Here is a 21,169-nt window from a genome sequence, read left to right as displayed (position 1 = left end):
GTAGCTTCGTCATTGGTGTGGCTATCATCGAGAAACCTTTGACAAATCGTCGGTAATAACCGGCGAGTCCCAAAAAGCTCCGAACCTCAGTAATATTTCTCGGAGGTTTCCAGTTAAGTATGGCTGAGATTTTGTTCGGGTCAACTCGAATACCCGATGCGGATACCACATGACCCAAGAAGCTAACCTCTCTTAACCAATACTCACACTTACTGAACTTAGCATATAACTTCTTATCCTGCAAAACTTGCAACACTAATCTCAAGTGTTCAGCATGTTCGATCTCATCTCTTGAATAGACCAAGATGTCATCAATGAACACAACTACGAACCGATCCAAATATGGTCTGAAGATCCGATTCATCAAATCCATAAATACTGCAGGGGCATTAGTCAGCCCAAACGGCATCACTAAGAACTCGTAGTGACCGTACCTCGTTCTGAAAGTAGTTTTGGGTATGTCCGAATCTCGAATTCGCAACTGATAATAGCCCGATCTCAAATCTATTTTTGAGAACACTGAGGCTCCCTTCAGTTGGTCGAACAAATCATCGATGCGCGGCAACGGATATTTGTTCTTTATCGTCACTTTATTCAGTTGACGATAGTCAATGCACAACCTCATGGTTCCGTCCTTCTTTTTCACGAACAATAATGGTGCACCCCAAGGTGAGAAACTTGGTCGAGCGAAACCTCTATCCGTCAATTCTTGCAACTGAGCTTTCAACTCTTTTAACTCGGTTAGTGCCATACGATACAGAGCTATCGAAATTGGCGTAGTTCCAGGTACAAGCTCAATACCAAACTCTATCTCCCGAACAGGTGGCAAACCCGGTAACTCTTCAGGAAAAACATCCGGGTATTCACAAACCACCGGCACAGATTCGGGTTTCTTTTCTAACTCTTTGTCATCAAGTACATACGCAAGGTATGCTTCGCACCCTTTTCTCACATATTTATGGGCCAACATTGCTGATATTACAGCTGGCAACCCCCTTAAGTCCGCAGACTCAACTCGGATTATCTCATTATTTGCGCACCTCAAATCAATAGTCTTGCTTTTGCAATTCACAACCGCATCATGCGCGGTCAACCAATCCAAACCAAGAATAACATCAAATTCGTCAAACGGCAAAAGCATCAAATCGGCCGGAAAACAGGATTCTCGGATTATTAGAGGGCATCTCTTACACACTTTATCAACAAATACGCATTGACCCAAAGGGTTTGACACTCGAATTACGAACTCAGTAGACTCAACAGGTAGAGTCTTACTAGATGCTAAGGTTTCGCATACATATGAATGAGTAGAGCCATGGTCAATCAATGCAATCACATTAGTATCAAAGAGAGTGAAGGTACCAGTGATGACGTCAGGGGAGGATGCCTCCTCTCGTGCGCGGATGGCATAAGCTCTAGCAGGAGTACGGTTCTCGGCTCGAACAGCCGTATCAGAGGCCCCTCTCTGACTACCACCCCTACCTCCCAAAATTCTCGGTGGTCTACCTCTAGTTGTCACTCCACTAGGTCTTGCACCTTGAATCTTATTCTTCTCATCAAGCTCCGTGCAATCTCTAATGAAGTGGTCCTTCGAACCGCATCCGTAACAGGCCCTGTTAGTAGACTTACCCCAACATTCACCTAGGTGTCGTCTTCCGCATTGGGGACATTCAGGTTTCTCTAGACGATTATTGCCCACACTAGCTACCGAAGTAGCTCAGGAGCCCGTCGATGGTTTTGCTCTGATGGAAATTCCCGCAGTCGTCCTCGACTTATTAGTGTCCTCCTTGAACTTCTTTACAGCTGAGAACGGAGCTTTACCCGTCGATCTTTTACGATAGTCTCTAGCTTCAAATTCAGCCTTCTTCTCCTCCTTTCCAAGTTCTTCCGCCTTGCAGGCTCGTTCGATTAGTGTTACGAATTCTTTTATTTCCAAAATACCCATTAGTAGCTTTAAATCTTCATTCAATCCTTCTTCGAATCTTTTGCACATAGCAACCTCATCAGCTACACACTCCCGGGCATACCTACTGAGTCTCACGAATTCATGTTCGTATTCAGATACTGTCATACGGCCTTGCTTGAGTTCCAAGAATTCCTTACGCTTTTGATCAATGAACCGTTGGCTAATATATTTCTTCCGAAATTCCGTCTGAAAGAAGTCCCAAGTTACTCATTCGTTCGGGACTATGGAAATCAAGGTCCTCCACCAATAGTAGGCTGAGTCTCACAGCAAAGATACAGCACACTTTAGACATTCATCAGGTGTGCATGACAGTTCATCGAACACCCGAACGGTGTTATCAAGCCAGAACTCGGCCCTTTCAGCATCATCAGTAACTATGGCCCTGAACTCCTCAGCCCCGCGCTTCCTAATCAAGTCTACAGGTGGCTTACTCAGCCTCACAGGATCAGTAACTGATGGCATTACTGGCTCCGGGGGTGGATTATTCAAATTCGGGAATTGTTGGACAGCCGGATTGGTTCGGGCATACTGCGCGACCCACTCATTCATCATGGTAAAGAAGGCTTGTTTAGCCCCCTCACCTTGATTATTCGCAGATTACTGAGGTTCAATAGGCGGTGTCCCTTGTGCAGGAGCAGCCGCTACACTTTCAACGTCATCCGCTAAGATTCTTTCTACACCGGGATCCATTTACTAATCAAAACACAAAATTTTAACCGTCAGAAGTCATCACACAGTTAAACATTAACATTCGGCATGTATAGCTAGACTCATACGTGCTATGGTAGTCCTAGAACCGACTAAACCTGGCTCTGATACCAATTAAATGTAACACCCCGAACCCGATACCGTCGCCGGAGTCGAACACGAGGTGTTAACAGACTTCAAACCACTTATTCGACATTTCCCAGACAAGCTGCCGATCTACGTACTAGTCGCTTTAAAAATCATATCTTGAGTTTCACAACTCGAAAATCAGTTTCGTGATTTTTTCCTAAAACTACACTCATATACCCATCTCCATAATTTTTTCTAGAATTTTTGGTCGGGCCAATTAGTACAGTTTATTAGTCAAAATCTCCCATGTTACAGGGATCGACTACACTGACCCTTGCGCATTACGAACTGTATATCTCCCTGCACAGAGCTTCAATACTGATGTCGTTTGTTTCTATAGAAACTAGACTCAGTGAGGAATCTGTACATATATGGCATGACTCCTAATTATCTCTGGTTAATTTATAATAAATCTCCAAAGTCGGAACAGGGAATCCAGAAACCGTTCTGGCCCTGTCTCACAAGAACCTGAATATCTCTTAACATACTGTCCATATGATCTTTTCGTTACTTCTATATGAAAATAGACTCAGCAAGCTTCAAATAAATAATTTATTCATCATTTAATTCCTCTCCTACTATTTTTAGTGATTTTTCGATCTCACGTCACTGCTGCTGCCAGCATCTGTTACGAAAGCAACTATGCCTATTTCGTGATTTCTCCTTGATCTAACTAGTAATTCATCATACATATCACCAATTATGATCATGACTAGCCATGCCAAAGGCTAATCATTGTCAAACTTCCCCCTACTACACTATTGCCATATCATGAATTTTAACACTAAAATAATCAACCATGACGTATGGCATAAAAAGGTCGAATTATCAAGATTTGCGACCTAACGTTATGAATCCAAACCCAACCGAACATTTATGCCATTTTCGCATGGCTAAAAGATTACATACCAAAGTTCAGACACAACATAATAGCCTATACATGCCGAAATGTTCTCCTAAGCCAACTAAGAAGAAAGTACCAAAACTTGCTATCCGGTGTGATGACTTCGATGACGGCCCGACCACGCAAAAAGAGACGAGTCCAAGAAACCTAGAATAGGTGACAAGGAAACACCGAGTGAGTTTATAACTCAATAAGTCATAAGCAATGCACTACCATCCATTAATAACATTATCACAATAGGAAATAAAATGGAACGAGGCTAGTTACTCCATCCATACCGAACCATGCCATGGTTCCTCAGACCTATCGGTTCAATCTCATACCAAATCATGCATTCACATTCCGTATACTCATCAATAGGATATTTGAGGCATTTTCATACATCATTTTATTTTCGTTACAATCATACAACTAAACGGCCTTTCACCTATTCCACGATAAATCTTATGTACGTGACTTCAAGTATATTTGTCACATAGGTTCAAACTTACCAAGCTCAACTCCAAATATAGACATAGCACCTATTAGCCATGAACTCAAGGTACTTACCCGATCCGCTGTCCGTGATCGACTCAATAACATCGCACACTTAGTGTCCATAATGTTTCAAAAATATATAATAAGTCCGTACACTCAGTGCTATATAATCAACTCGCACACTAAGTGCTATATAATCAAGCTCATCAATAGGATATTTGAGGCATTCACATTCCGTATACTCATCAATAGGATATTTGAGGCATTTTTATACATCATTTTATTTTCGTTACAATCATACAACTAAACGGCCTTTCACCTATTCCACGATAAATCTTATGTACGTGACTTCAAGTATATTTGTCACATAGGTTCAAACTTACCAAGCTCAACTCCAAATATAGACATAGCACCTATTAGCCATGAACTCAAGGTACTTACCCGATCCGCTGTCCGTGATTGACTCAATAACGTCGCACACTTAGTGTCCATAATGTTTCAAAAATATATAATAAGTCCGCACACTCAGTGCTATATAATCAACTCGCACACTTAGTGCTATATAATCAAACCCGCACACTTAGTGCTACATAATCAAGCTCGCACACTTAGTGCTACATAGTCAAACTCGCACACTTAGTGCTACATAGTCAATTCGCACACTTAGTGCTGCACAATTTAAACCCGCACACTTAGCGCCAATCTCATGGTCATACATGTTTATACCCGCACATTTAGTGCCGAGATCAACAACTCAATACATCTCACCTCTTTCTTTTCATTCAACACTTTCATCATCACATACGTACATGCATATATATATTTATTCATTCCATTCAGCATCATTACATAAACGTTATGACCATTTGAATTAATACCAACTATATGCTTAATGACTTACTTGGTGTTGGGTAAGACGGTTCCAATTCGGCTACTCGATGATCTTTTCTTTGCCTTTGCTTGATTCTCCTCCTTTAACTCCTTGAGCTTATTCAATAAATCAACTAGTTTAGCCATCTTGCTAAACATTCATAATTCAATTACACATGCATATGTATGTTTGTATATTCGGCAACCATCCTCACTAATTACCCATTTAGTCGATTATACACATAATTAAAGGTAACATCCCGAATGGGCATACTTGTGTATATATACATATATATGTATATATATATACTTCGGAATGGGCATCACAATTAGATTTAACACCACCTTCATACTCAATTAGATGGCCGAATGTATGTATACATGTACAATGTCAACTATAACATCATTTAAACACCTAATTTCATCTCATGAACACTTAATCGAATTTTCCTAATCTAGCATATTTTCACATCTATTTGTAACATCATGTAAATCCACATATAATTACATTTCTTAAGTTCCACATCTTAATGCCCATTATAGCCACTCCCATAGTCTAAATCTAGCAATCGGCAACACCCACCTTTCCACTATGTTAGCCGAATACTCATTCTCTTCCTAGTCCTAAATTCGGCACCTCCAACAAAATAGCTTAACAATTTCAACTTTCATGCTAACATAACAAGCAACTTAACACATCCATATAACTAGCATGCTAATAGCATCAAGGTATCAACTAAAATTTTTTTAAGCTCCTTAGCCGAGTCCTAACTCTCCAACAACCCCAAATCCAACCATGGGATAAATAGAATTTAGACTCATCCCCCAAAGGTTGTGTAAACTTCCAAAAATATCATTGAACATACCTTGATCTAAAGGACCACCTTGGCCGAATCTTGCTTCCTCTTCTTCCTCTAGTTACGACAATTGCAAAAGAAAGAAAACATGAACACTCCTTCTTCCCTCCTTATTAAGAATTCAAACTCCCTCATTTTCATGCCACAACATCAAACACTCCTCCTAGATACAAGCAATGGCCGAACTCTTTCCAAGTTTTTCTCCCCTTCTTTTTCTTGGTTTTTCGGCTAGGAGATGGCAAGTATGACACCCATTTTTTTTTTGTTCACTTTCCTATTATTATCCCCATCATTTGTTAACCAAAAGAAAACATATTAAATTAGAATGAGTGGAGCATCATCACTCCTTGGCCGGCCACCATGTATTTTATGGGCAATTTGACATGCAAAGCCATGCTTCCTCACCCTATTATTAATTACTCCTTATAATTCATCTATCATCTTTTCTAACTTCGTCAACTAGGTCCTTTTTGAATTAATTCACAATCCTAAAGCTAATATTAAGCATTTAATTTCTCATATATTCACTGTCACACAAAAATTTATGCAATTAAAACACAAAAAATAAATTTTTGGCTCGGTAATGTGGTCTCGAAACCACATTCCGACCAGGGTCTAATTTGGGTTGTCACAGATTCTCTATCATCTCATACTTGAGTCAACATTAAATAATTTCATGAAATAAGTACATAATTGCTGGAAAATAACAACATTAATAATAATTATTGAAATATTGCATTTATTTACCGTAAACTTACCTCGGTACAAAATACGATCAAATCTAACAACTTAATCCTCAACATTTTTCTTTCCCCGGTCTAACTCTGGATTTCATTCCTCTTGACCTATAATAGCAAATTTAGCTTATTTAATACTCACATTCATCAAAACAGTCCTTGACTTGAACTTTTGTAAAATTACAATTTTGCCTCTAAACTTTTGCCCCAAAGCTCAGAAATTAAACTTCATCCCTTATTCTTATGTTTTATGACATGCTAAACATCTTTCCCTTTTATGGCAACATCAAATTCCCACTCTAACATTTACTTACGAACATTAGGTGTTTTTACCGATTATGTCGTTTTACTCATTTTCACTTAAAATCACCTAGTAAAAGTTGTTTAACATAATTTCAAGCTTCATATTCTACCATAAAACATCAAAATAAATACATTTATTTTTCCAACTATGAACCCTAACATGAATTAATTGTAGAATAAGCTAAATCGAGCTACGAGGACTCTAAAAAAGTAAAAAAAATTAAAAGCGGGGCTTGGATGTACTTACTATGAGCTTGAGAAAGTGAAGAAACTCTAGCTATGGAGTCCCTGGAAGTTTCGGCCGTTATGGAGAAGATGAGCACATTTTGCCATCTTTTTCCCTTTTAATTCCTTTTATAACCAAATGACTAAAATGCCCTTCATTAAAACTTCAGTTACTTTTATCTATGCATGCCCATTTTTGTCCATGAAAATCTAATGGTCTAATTACCATTTAAGGACCTATACTTCAATTATGCACTTCTATTAAATCATTTATCATCTAAAGCTCATATTTACCCACTTTTGTAATTAAACCCTAATATGCAATTTAGACATGCAATCGCTGAAATTTCTTACCGGTATTCTAACACATGTATCCAATCAATCAGTAACTCATAAAAATTAATCACAATAAACTTTTCTATCTCAGATTCATGGTTTCATAACCACTATTTCATTTAGGCCCTATTTCGAGATGTTACACCTAGTTCATTCGATTGTGATGGAGGTGTAACATTTCTGCTTTGTTGTGTAAACTTTGCATGCTTGTGTAAGTTTGATCGAGTGAGACTTGAGTTTTATTACTGTTTGAATGATTGCTTCATCACATCTTCTTTGATTAACATGAATGGGACATTGTCAACCAAGAAACTCTTGTTGCATGATGAATCGAGTGACCAAGCTCGTGTGTTCAAACCTGAAATTTGTTATTTTGGTTTGATATGTGGGGAACTCAAGCAATCTAAATTTTGTGTGAATCATTTATGTTTATTTATTGTTTGTCCATTGACTCAGGAAATGAAATTTAGAGATTCTGATCATAATTTAAAATCGTTCCTTGTTCATTCTATGTTGCTGGTTATAAATTTCTTGATTCATCATGAAAATGTAAGGCTCATTGATGTTTTTGAATCATGACAATTAAATTTGAATGTTGTTGAGAAAATTTCTGGTGACATAGTTTTCAAAAGACCTCCTTATTTTGCTTTGGCTAATTGTCTTTCTCTATTTGTTGTTGACAATTTTGTTTTAAGTGGAGGCATGAATAGTTGTTTACTTGAAGTGATTTACGTTGAAAAATTTATTAATGACATTGGATTAATTCATCTTGTGCAAACTTTGGACGTACGTGATAACAATTATTCACATAAAAAGCTTGATTCAATTGATTGTGATGGTTATGTGAAGTCGTTACAACTTTGTGCGAAATTCTCAACTATGTGCATGCCTGTTTGGATGAATTTTAAGATGTTTTGTTCGAATTTATTTATGCCCAAATCTTATTTTTTTGGCATGTGTGATTTATTGGTGACAACGACATTCTTGCTGTATTGTGATCGAAACCAAGTTTTTAAGCCCGGAGCATGTTTTCATAAGTTGTTGATAAATGAAGCTAAGATCTTGAATTTATTCTGCATAAATGTGTTAAGACATTTCATTTGCTCCGAAATTTATCATTATGTTCGAAAACAAAGCACGTGAATTCTGATGGCTTGCGAAGTCAAAATCAAATCTTTGATTTCGAAGGTTGTACTATATTATGGTTAAAAGGATTTGAGCGTGTTTTGCATGGTTACGACCTTCCATTGCTTCATGTTCTTTCTATGATGTCGGTCAAGAAACTTTCAAGTCAAAGTGAAATGGTAAGAGAAAACCTCATTTTTTATCCCAGTGATTATTGTTTTTTATTATTGTTTAAGGGATTTGAACCATGGAATTTTGATTGTCGAGAGTATAATCATCGAATGCTTTGTGATTCTAGTATATTACCATCGAAGAAATTTTTGATTCATCAAGAAATGGTAAAAGCCAACTCATGATCTCGACTTTGTTTCATTTGTTCAATTTTTGAATGATATTTCAGAAAATTCTTTTGAGCTTATAATTTCGAGTGTCACTAACCTATTTCATTCTTGTGTAGCTGACACTTTGGAATGGTTTCCTCCTCCTAAAGAGGGAGGGCGTGAAAATAACATGTTTCCTTTTTGGACCAGCTGTGGTTCTCAGGTTTTTGGAAACGAATCTGTCAGGTTCATGAGCAAAAGGGTTCGTTACCTTTAAAGATTTTTCTCAAGCAAGTGGCCCAATTTGAGGATAAATAATCTTCAAGAGAAAGGGTATGATGTGATCCCGGCTGCATCATGTTACGACACAACTCGATGCTACCGAGATTGGCCCAAACTCAAGGGGCCCAAGTGCAAAATGAAGCTTAATTTCAGCTCAATTCTAGCTTCTTCAAGCTCGTCTAGTTCAGTCCAATCTCATTTAGCTTAAATTAAGCTTCATTTTGCACTTGGGCCCCTCGAGTTTGGGCCAATCTCAGTGGCATCAAGTTGTGTCGTAACATGATGCAGTCGGGATTGCATCAGCAACATCAAGTGGTTTAAGGCCTGTATCTGAAGGTCAGGGATGAGAGACTAAGGAAGCCTTCTTCCAAATGATGAGCGAGTGGTTCACTGAGTTTGTTCAAATGAATTTGGTTGCTCAACGACTTCCACCCCCACCTATTCCCCAACCGGTTCCCATTATTCCTCAAGGTTTAGAACCTTTACGCATGAATAAATTGCCTTTTGATAAAATTTTCAAATATAGGGCTAAAGAATTTAGGGCTACAATTGAAGATGATCCTGAGCAAGCAGAATTCTAGTTAGAGAACACGATTAGAATTTTTGATGAGCTAGTGTTCACTGGCCAAATGTGTTAAATGTGTCGTATCTCTATTGAAAGATTCAGCCTATCAATGGTGGAATACGTTGGTTTCTGTTGTGCCTAGAGAATGTGTAGATTGAGAATTTTTCCAAACCGTGTTTAGGAAGTAATATATAAGTCAGAGGTTTCTCGATCAGAAATGCAAAAATTCCTTGAGCTTAAATAGGGCCATATGTCAGTATTTGAATATGAGAGAGAATTTGCCAGGTTGAGTAAATATGCCTGAGAATGTATTCCAATCGAGGTTGCTATGTGTAGACGACTCGAAGATGGGCTAAATGAAGACATAAAGCTTTTAGTCGGGATTCTCAAGCTGAAAGAATTTGTTGTTTTGGTTGACAGAGCACATAAAGTCAAGTAGATTAGTATAGAGAAAAGAAAAGTTAATTTTGAAGCTAGAGTTCAAGAAAGAGATCAACTAGAAAGTCGTATCAGTCATCGTCAAAGAGACCGAAAGAACACAATAATCGTTCGAATGCTTTAGTGGGATATCCTACCAGAGATCGAGGTAAACAAAATGAGAGTTCTAAAGCTCAAGCTACATCAGTAGCGAGCATTGGTAGTGTTAAAGCCAACATACCTGATTGTCAACGATGTGGACGACAACACTCTACTGAGTGTGGGACAAAAGGTGGAGCTTGGTTCAGATGTGGTTCACAGGAACACTTTATTCAGAATTGTCCTGAGTTACCTAAGAAAAGATAATATTCAGACTGTCTGACTGAGCAATACAGTTGCAAGAGGGAGACCACTGAGGAACCCTAGAAATGGGGATAGTAGTTGTAGTGCGACTAAGGACTCTGCTGTGAGTTCTGAGTCACAAGCACTACTAGAGCCTATGTGATTCATGCATGAGAGGAAGCTTCTACTCCAGGTGTTATTAGTGGTATCTTTCTATCTTTGACACTAATGTTACTGCTTTGATTGATCCGAGATCAATCTATTCGTATGTATGCACGAATCTAGTGTCAAGTAAGAGTTTAGATGTTGAGTCCACTGAATTCATGGTTAAACTATCAAACCCCCTAGGTCAGTATGTGTTAGTTGATAAAGTCTGCAAGAATTGTCCTTTGATGATTCAGGGTTATAACTTTCTGATTGATTTGATGTTATTGCCATTTGATGAGTTTGACGTGATTCTGGGTACGGATTGGCTGACTCTGCATGATGCTATTGATACGAACTCATTTCGGAAGATGTGACGAGTCGTAATAATTCCCGATTGAATTTAGGTAGTGTCAGATAATGAGTTTTAAGTCAAAGAACTTCAAAGATTGAATAACTTGTTCAAACAAAAGTGTAGTTGGGTTTATGATAGAGGGTTAACAAAGATGGTAATTTAATGAAACAAGATCGCACCCTTATTAGCAAATAAGGACCCAGGCTAAAAAGGTTTCAAAGAAAAAGGAATGAATAGGAATAAAATCGAGACCCTCTATTTAGCAAAATAGGAACCTTCGATATAATTTTGAACGCCACACCAAGGGTGATAAGTTCGGAATCAAATTCAAATTGACGCCACTTGTGAAGATAAGTCAATTGAGCTTTGGAGAATAAGGAGAGTGAATTAACTCACCAAAAATATAGTTCAATCAGAATTTTGGCAAAAAGTCCTTTTACAAGAAAATCAGCATATAGCCTAAAAGTCTAGTAACCGAATGGACAAATTCATGACTTAAAAACTAAGCAATCTTGAAATAAATTCCAGCTTTTGATTCATTGGATGGCTGTAGCAAAGATTCGACTGAATGGAGATCAAGGGGTAGCTTCTAAATTAAGCAAATGAATTTAGAGATTCATGCAGCAGCTAAATTTGGTTAATGAGTTTAATGGACTAATTCAATAAGCAACTTTTGCTGAAAAATCACCAGAATTAAAGAGGGAACTTGAGCAGCCAATTAAGGTGTGAATGGATGGTTTTGGAAAGCCTCATGGTGTGAACAAGCTGAGCCAAACAACCAAGGTGTGAACGGTTGGTGTGAAATGCATTAGGCTACTTTGGGATGATAATCGGCCAACCTTGAAGATTGATATGGCTGCTAACTCTTGGCCGAATAGTTGTCTTGAATAATCCCAAATTAATTCATCTTCAATGCATGAAATGTACCAGCTACAAATGCATCTCCCTATGCATGAATCTCCATGCATGGATCTGTCCAATGTATCTTCAAATTTGGCTCCACCTAAACAACACACTTGAACCTCATTAATTTAACTCAAATTCAGCTGAACTAATTTAAAACATAATGTGAACACTCTAATTGACATTGTGACAAATTAAATATTAACTAAACAAGACACATTTATTTGGCTGGACATAATTAATTCATGTTTTAACTTAAGACATACTTAATGAAATCTAGACACATTCAATTCAGTTTAACATAACATATTAAACACTTGTACTAATTTAGGACACACTAATGAGCTATAGTAAACTTAAATAAATGCTTAATTTAAATGTCCAAAAATTCCAGCAGCAAATTAATTAGCTGGAACGAAATTCAGTTTCCCAAAAATTGAACACATTGAGCTCATTTTTGAATTCTTTGCTATCATTTTCCACAATTCATTCCACCATTACTGAAATACCTTCCTTAAATAGTTTAGCTCTAGCTCGCGTTATCGGACCAATGGGCAGCTTGATCTCTTCTTGTTCGATCTCTACTTTGTTCGTAGGTGAGCTCACATCATTCCCCTCTTTTTTAGAACGATTTGTCCTCTGATACGACCTCGGTTTAGTAGTTGAACCCGAGTTGTTTAGTTCCCGATCGTAAACGAAGAAGTATATTAGACAAGAAGAAGAGAGAATATATTTGTGTTCAAAGAAGTAAAATAAGTTCGATCAAAGTAAGATGTGGATTTAGCTTAAGTCAAAATGGTATGATTAGTATGGTCGAATTCGGTTTAGGAATAAACAAGAAATGGTATTTGGTTTAGGTACATTTTGGTATTTAGGAATTGGTACGAAATGGTATGGAAGTTGGTACGAAATGGTATGGTATTTGGTACGAATTGGTAATGGTTCAAAAAGTCAAGAATGAACCAACACTAAAGAAAAGTGTCGACCCGAAACTTATAGGACCAAATTGAGTTGGAAATGGTTGATAAGGACCTTGACCCGATACTTAGTAAAGTATGAACCAAAAGTATCAAAGGTGAACGCCACACTCGGGTTTAGGGAGTGATAAGTTCGAAAGAAAGACTCGAAAAGATGCCACTAGAAGCTAGATAAGTCTTACGGGTCTCGAACGAAATTTGAGAGAAAATGCCTCACAAATTTGGCAGCAATTCGTTACTTAAAAATGTCAAAAGTCCTTTACAAAGTAAAATTTCAGCTATTTATAAGCAACAACTAAGCTAGCCGAATGGCCACTTACATTCCTTAAAAATTAAGCAAATGAATCACTTAAATGAACTAGCTAGATTCGGCTGAACATGGAGCTCCATTAGACACCTTCTAGATGAAGCATTGGACTTGAAAAAAACTTGGATGATGCATGGATAGCTAGGTTCGGCCAATGGGCATAAATTAGCTCATTTATGTTGCAACTTTTGGCTGAAAAGTGACCAACAATTAAGAGGATAATGAGCAGCCAATTCAAGTGTGAAAGCTCAACATTGAAGAGTCATGGAGTGTGAACACATGGAACTGAAAAGCCAAGATGCATCCAGCAAATGTGAAAGGAATTAATGGGCAGCTTTGGAGTTGGAAACATTAGCTCCCTTGGCTGAATAGTCACCTAGGAATGTTGAATTCTGCTCACCAATTTGATGCATGTATCTCCAGGTGCAATGTATCTAACATGCATGCACCTTGCTAAAATGAATCTCCAAATTCGGGTAACCTTGTTAAATGATCCCAAACATTCGGGCAACCTATATAAATAAGAAGAACTAAAATTAATATGATATTTAGCTGAACAAAATTAATATTAAAACCATGAAACATTAATTCGGTCAACTATATCACTAAAATCAACTCATTAAATTCGGAAGCATTAAAGCAACTTTAAATCATGTAATAAAACTTGACATATTAAAAACATGCAACAAACATATTAATAAGCTGTAATAAACTAATTAAATCTACTTAAATAAATATTCAGCTATTAAATTAATGTCTAGTTGATATTGAGCTGAATTGAAAATGTTTTGAGTTGAAGTTGAGCTAATTCGAGCTCATTGAGCTGAAATGGAAGTTAATTCAGCTCGTATTAAAGTGCACGGATTGCTTTTCGAGTTGGTCCAAGCTTCCTCGATGTGACCAACCAAGATCTCGCCCCAAACTTTGTCAACTAAAGCCGAAACAGCTTCCTTGAATTGTTTAGCTCGTGATCGGGTGATGGGACCTTGGGGCAACTCCAACGGCTCCTTGTTCGAGCTAGGTAGAACTTAAGGCGTGGCCGTATCATCCTCAAATCGCAATCTGCATCAAACGGAGACAAATCAAAAATGTTAAAGGTTGCACTAACATTTTATTCACCTGACCAGTCCAGCTTATAAGAATTATCATTAATTTGTTCAAGGACTTAAAACTATCCATCCCTTCTCGGAAGAAGTTTAGATCGTCTTTGCATAGGAAATCTCTCCTTGCGCATATGCATCCAAACCCAATCTCCTGGCTCAAACACAACAGGCTTACGACCTTTGTTAGCTTGTTGTTCATATTTCTTGGTCTTGGCTTTAATGTTGTCTCGAACTCGTTGGTGCAATTGCTTGACATAATCAGCCTTGCGTTTCCCATCTACATGCACAAGTTGGTTAGTAGGCAATGTCATTAGATCAAGTGGTGTTAACGGATTGAAACCATAAACAATTTCAAAGGGAGAAAGTTTGGTAGCAGAGTGAACAGCTTGATTGTACGCAAACTCCACATGCGGTAAACAATCTTCCCAAGCCTTTAAATTTTTTCGGATGATTGCTCGAAGCAATGTGGACAAAATCTAATTCACCACTTCTGTTTGGCCGTCCGTTTGCGAGTGGCAAGTGGTAGAAAACAGCAGCTTTGTTCCAAGTCGCCCCCATAGCGTCCTCCAAAAATGGCTAAGAAATTTCACGTCACAATCGGAAACTATCGTCCTCGGTATGCCATGGAACCTGACAACTTCTTTGAAAAATAAATTAGCAATATTCACAGCATCATCAGTTTTATGACATGCTATAAAATGGGCCATTTTAGAAAACCTATCCACAACTACAAATATTGAATCTTGGCCATTTTTACTCCGTGGTAAACCTAGCACAAAATCCATGGAGATATCAGACCAAGGGGTTTCAGGAATGGGTAATGGCTTATACAAACCGTGGGGCTTTATTCGAGACTTAGCCCATTTGCAGGCAATACATCGACTACAAAATCGTTCAACATCTTGTCACATCTTGGGCCAAAAAAAGTGTTCGTTGAGTGTGGCAAAAGTCTTGGCAAGACCAAAGTGTCCCATCAAACCACCACTATACGCTTCTTCGATCAACACCTCCCGAACGGGTCCTTGGGGTATGCATAGTTTTCCCTCTCGAAATAAATACCCATCATGTCGATAGTACTTCTCATAGGCTCCCTTTTCGCATGACCTAAAGAATTCACCAAAGTCAGTATCATTGACATATAAATCCTTAAAAAATACAAACCGCATCAATTTAGCATCCAAAATGTTTAACAACGCATACCTTCGAGATAGCGCATCAGCAACTACGTTTTCCTTACCTTTTTTATATTTAATGACATAGGGAAAAGATTCAAGAAATTCTACCCACTTAGCATGCCACTTGTTCAGCTTGTGCTGCCCTTTTAAATACTTCAAAGATTCGTGATAGGTATGTATTACGAATTCTTTGGGCCAAAGATAGTGTTGCCACATTTCTAAGGCTCGAATCAATGAATAGAGCTCCTTGTCGTACGTTGGATAGTTTAGTACGGCGCCATTGAGTTTCTCACTAAAATACGCTATAGGGCGTCCGTCTTGCATCAATACGACTCCAATACCTAAACCTGATGCATCATATTCTAACTCGATAGTTTTATCAAAATTTGGCAACGCTAATAAAGGTGCATGAGTTAAACAATCTTTAATTTTCATAAAAGCCTTTTCTTGTTCTTCTCCCCACACAAAGTTGTCTTACGGATAACACCGGTTAATGGCACGGCCAATGTGCAAAAGTTCGGCACAATCCGGCGATAAAAGCTGGCTAATCCATGGAAACTTCAAACTTGGGAGACATTCGTTGAACGGGGCCATTCTTGGATCGCCTTGACCTTCTCTTGATCAACTTCAAGGCCCTCCGAGCTGGCAACAAATCCTAAAAACACAATTTTGTTAGTACAAAAATTTTATTTCTTCAAGTTAGCATATAATGTCTCTTTTCTCAAAACTTCTAAAACAGCCTTTAAATGCAATACATAGTCATCAAAAGTTTTGCTATAAATCAATATATCATCAAAATATACTACGCAAAATCTACCAATAAAAGGTCTTAAAACGTGATTCATAAGTCTCATGAATGTGCTTGGTGCGTTCGTTAAGCCAACTGGCATAACGGGCCACTCGTAAAGTCCATGCTTCGTCTTGAAAGCAGTCTTCCACTCATCACCTTCACGCATACATATTTGGTGATATCCACTTTTGAGATCAATTTTTGAAAACAAACTTGCACCACTCAACTCATCAAGCATATCATCCAATCGTGGTATAGGATGTCGATACTTGATGGTAATTTTGTTTATAGCACGGCAATCTACGCACATTCTCCACATTCCATCCTTCTTAGGAACAAGCAAAACAGGAACGGCGTAGGGCCTAAGGCTTTCACGCACATAGCCCTTCTCAAGAAGTTCATTTACTTATTTTTGTAGTTCCTTCGTTTCTTCAGGATTGCTTCGATAAGCAGGACAGTTTGGAATCGCGGATCCCACCTCCAAATCTATTTGATGTTCAATCCCACGAATAGGTGGTAATCCACTCGGGATTTCTTCCGAAAAACATCTTTAAATTCTTGCAACACAAACAAAATAGAAGAGGGTAACTTGTCATCAAATTCGTTAGTACCAAGTAGACTTTCCTTGTACAAAAGAACCAACAAAGGTTTCTTTAGCACATCGATTTCCTGACTTCTCTCTCTTTTATATACAAACTCTTTTTTTCATTCTCATCACTCGTCTCTTTTTCTTTTTCTTTTGCATCGTTTTCTCTTTTTTTATCACTTATTTTTTTGCTTTTCTTCTTTTCTACATTCTTTTCTTTATTCTTTTCATTTTTTTCTCTCGCTCATTTTCTTTTGACTTTTCAATATAACTCCTCATTTTGAGCTGATCTTCATAAACTTGTTTGGGTGTTAGCGGATCTAACATCACCATTTGTCCCAAATGTTAAAAGTAAATCGATTTGTGTATCCGTTATGAATCGCATGTTTGTTGAATTGCCAGGGCCGTCCAAGAAGAAGATGCCCCGCATGCATCGACACAACGTCACATATCACTTCATCTTGATACTTTCCGATTGAAAATGAAATAAGCACTTGCTTTGTCACCTTGAGTTCTCCACCATCGTTTAGCCATTGGAGCTTATATGGATGGGGATGTTTGGTGGTGGCCAATCTGAGTTTCTCCACCATCAACGTGCTAGCCACGTCCGTACAGCTTCCCCCATCGATTATGACACAACAAATCTTACCTTGCACTTGACATCGCGTATGGAAGATATTTTCACGTTGTTGTTCATTTTCAACGCCTTGCAGAGTAAGACTTCTTTTTACAACTAAGATTTCTCCATTCTCGGCTTGTTCTACTTCTTCTTCATCTTCGAGTTGTTCAATGGCCTCATTTTCTTGTTCACTTTCAGACTCAATTTCTCCATCGTCTCGAACAAACATCGCATTCCGATTCAAACATTGGCTCGAAATGTGGCCCCTTCCAAGAATTTGAAACACTTTATGTCTCGGGATCTATTCGGTTGGGCTTCCATCTTTCCCTTACCCATTTCAGCACTTGGTTTGTTGAACTTAGTTGCACCACTCACTTCTTTATTTCGGCTTCGTATGTCACGTTTGTTGGTCACTTGCCCCCACCTCGATGTTGAAGAAGTGTTAGGGAAAGTTCTTGACGTACCTTTTCTCTTTAGTTGTTTTTCAACCTTTATGACCATATGGACCATATCAATGACCTCGACGTAGTGGTGTAGTTCTACAATATTTACAATATCACGGTTAAGGCCAGCGAGAAATCAAGCCATTGTGGCTTCTCGATCTTCTTCCACATCAGCACGGATCATGGCCACTTCTATTTCCTTATAATAATTGATATGAGCTTGCCCATGAAGATAGGTGCCGAATCCATGGAGTTGCCTTTGGGACCAATTACTCGAGCACGTGCCAAGAAGTTCCAAGATGCCTTAACAAGTTATATTGCTCGATTGTGGAGTGATGGGTTGATTGCACATAAAACGCCCAGCTCAACTAGTTTGATTCGCACCTTCCTCCAAGCTGATTTTAGCTCGTGTCAGCTCAATTCAACTCAATTCGGCACTTAAATAGTTCAAGGAGCTGATTATATTCATTTTGAATAAATTTAAATTAGTTGTGCTAGTTTAGAATCAGCTCACATCATTTAATTAAATAAATGTGTCTTAATCTGGACATTTTAATTCAGCTTATTAAATGTGTTTTATTTTAGTACATGCCATTAATATGTCCATATTAAGTCATAAATTAAATATGTTTAGTTTAATTACAAAGTTTTAATGTGTCTTAATTAAGACAAATATATTAGTGGCTGCTAATTAATTTGTCTTAGCTGAATTAATGTGCAGAATTTTTAATGTGTCTAGCTGCTGATTTCATGAGTATTAAACATGTCTTAACCCCATTTATTTCATGTATTTTTTAGATGAATCAGCTAGCTTAATGGCAAAGGAAGCTAATAAAGAAGGAGCATGTATTTGGGCATATGCATGGACGGCATTTAAAATGTAGCTGCCCTGTGTTTCCAGCTGACTTTTCGTGCAGCTCAATGGACTTCAAGCTGCTATTTTTGAGCTTCTCCAAGGGTCAATTTCGTGGAGAGCAATGGCCAAAGAGTGCTTCATAAATTCCAGCAGCCAATTCACTTGATGGCTACTCATATTCGGCCAAAGAAGCATGATTTTTCAAGCTGACCATTTCTCTTCTCCAAAATAGCAATTAAGCTCTTTTAAAGCATTAGTTGAATGTGAATTTTCACCATTAAAAGGGCCAGCCGAATCATCTTTTCTAGAAGGATAATTTTCAGATTTTGTTCATGAATATATCTAGGAAAATTCTATGAAGTTTCCTAAAGAAACTTAAGGCATAAGAATCTGATTTCATAGGCTATTCGGCTGCCTTAGTCCATCCTATATAAATAGGCCATGTAATTCACATTTTGAGGTTAATAAACAATTTTATAGCTTTACTAAATTGTGAGGTTGTTTTCAAATCTCGATATTCTCCAAAGACTAGTGAGACTTATCAAGCATCTTTGTGGCGTCAAACTTGTCTTTGTTTCTACCCGAACTTATCACTTTAATCCCAAAAGTGTGGCGTTCGAATTCATACTAAGGTTCCTATCATCTTTGATAGTGGGTCGAAGTTTCTATCCTTTTAACAAACCTTCCATCAACACCTTACAAACCTAAGCATTCTCATAAGTTACGGGTTAACACATTACTATTGTGTTAGTTCGACTTTGAATCCTTAGCCAAATTGCATCCATTGAAATTTGAATTCATTTCCTCAACCAACAAACTCTTTTGAGCCTAAATAATCCTTTCTTTTAAGCCTACTTTGTAAAGCTTTCGATTTACTCCTAATTCACGATCGGGCAATTTTTACGACTCAATTCATTAACGAGGCGAGGGCATATCAAGTTGGTATCAGAGCTTGCTGAATTAGAGTAAGAATCATTGTAATCGGTATTACGAGATTGTAAAAAAAGTGAAAAAAATTCGAAAAAAAAATTGTGTTCAAAACTTTCTATTGTATTCAGCAAAGTGTAAAAAAAAAGAAAAAAATTGAAATTAAAAAAAAAGAGAAAAGTTCGTAGTTGGATTGTAAAAGCATTGCTTGCTGCCCGAAGGACCATATCTATATAGCGACACTAATCCCTTCTATTTTCTTTGTTTGTTAGCCTACCCAATCCTAAAATATTTTCCTACCAAGCCACATCTAACTTGTAAACTGACCCCAAACGATCTTGATTTGTCAAACTTAGTTTGCGGAGAATTTTGAGAGGCAAAAACCGAGTGGAAAAAGGCAAGAGTGATTGTGAGACTATTAGAGAGTTGAAAAGCCAAATTGAGTGATCTTTCTTTGTGAGTGATTGGTGAGTTCTTGCTGTGAGTTTTTTAAAAATAGAACTTTTAAAATGTCACGAAGCCCGGAAAGGAATCCAAATGAGGGAGGTGGATTTCATCCCATAAGAAACATTGGAGGTGGAGTGCCGGATCTCACCTTACAAGCCATTATGCGAGAAATGGAGCGATTGTTTGATCGCAAGCTTGAACCAATCGAAGACCGCTTATATCGAGTTGAACTCTGAGATCAACGTGAAGCAACTCTGGAAGCTACAAGGCAAGAACGAGAGCGGCTAATTGACAACTTTGATGAGGTAGGTGATTCCAAAAGTGATCACTTATCGGATCGAAACCGCCCACAACGAGCCCAACAAAATCGGGTCCCAAGAAATCGAGATCGTCCCGATGACAATCTCAAAAATATCAAGATGTCTATTCCACCGTTTCAAGGAAAGAATGATCCCGAATCTTACTTGGAGTGGGAAAAGAAAATGGAAACTCGTCTTCGAGTGCCGTAACTATTCGGAAAATAAGAAGGTAAAGCTCACCGCCATTGAATTCTCGGACTATGCGATCGTGTGGTGGGATCAATTGGTGACTAGCCGAAGGAGGAATGGGGAGAGGCATATCTCTATGTGGGCCGAAATGAAGGCTGTTATGCGCAAGCAGTTTGTTCCCTCCTATAACCATCGGGAGTTGTACCAACGATTGCATAATCTCACGCAAGGCAACCGAAGCGTCGAGGACTACTATAAAGAAATGGGAATTGCTATGATAAGAGCCGACATGGCGGAAGATCGTGAAGCAACAATGGCAAGGTTTCTAGCCGGCCTAAATTGAGATATTGCCAATATCGTCGAACTTCAACACTACGTTGAAGTTATGGACATGGTGCATATGGCAATAAAAGTTGAAAAACAATTGAAACGGAAAGGACCCACCCGAACATACCCAACGGCTTCTACCAACAAGTGGGCTCAAGG

The sequence above is a fragment of the Gossypium hirsutum genome, chromosome D10 (genome assembly GCF_007990345.1).
Source record: "Gossypium hirsutum isolate 1008001.06 chromosome D10, Gossypium_hirsutum_v2.1, whole genome shotgun sequence".
NCBI classification, from domain to species: Eukaryota; Viridiplantae; Streptophyta; class Magnoliopsida; order Malvales; family Malvaceae; genus Gossypium; species Gossypium hirsutum.
This window is presented reverse-complemented; position numbering follows the sequence as displayed.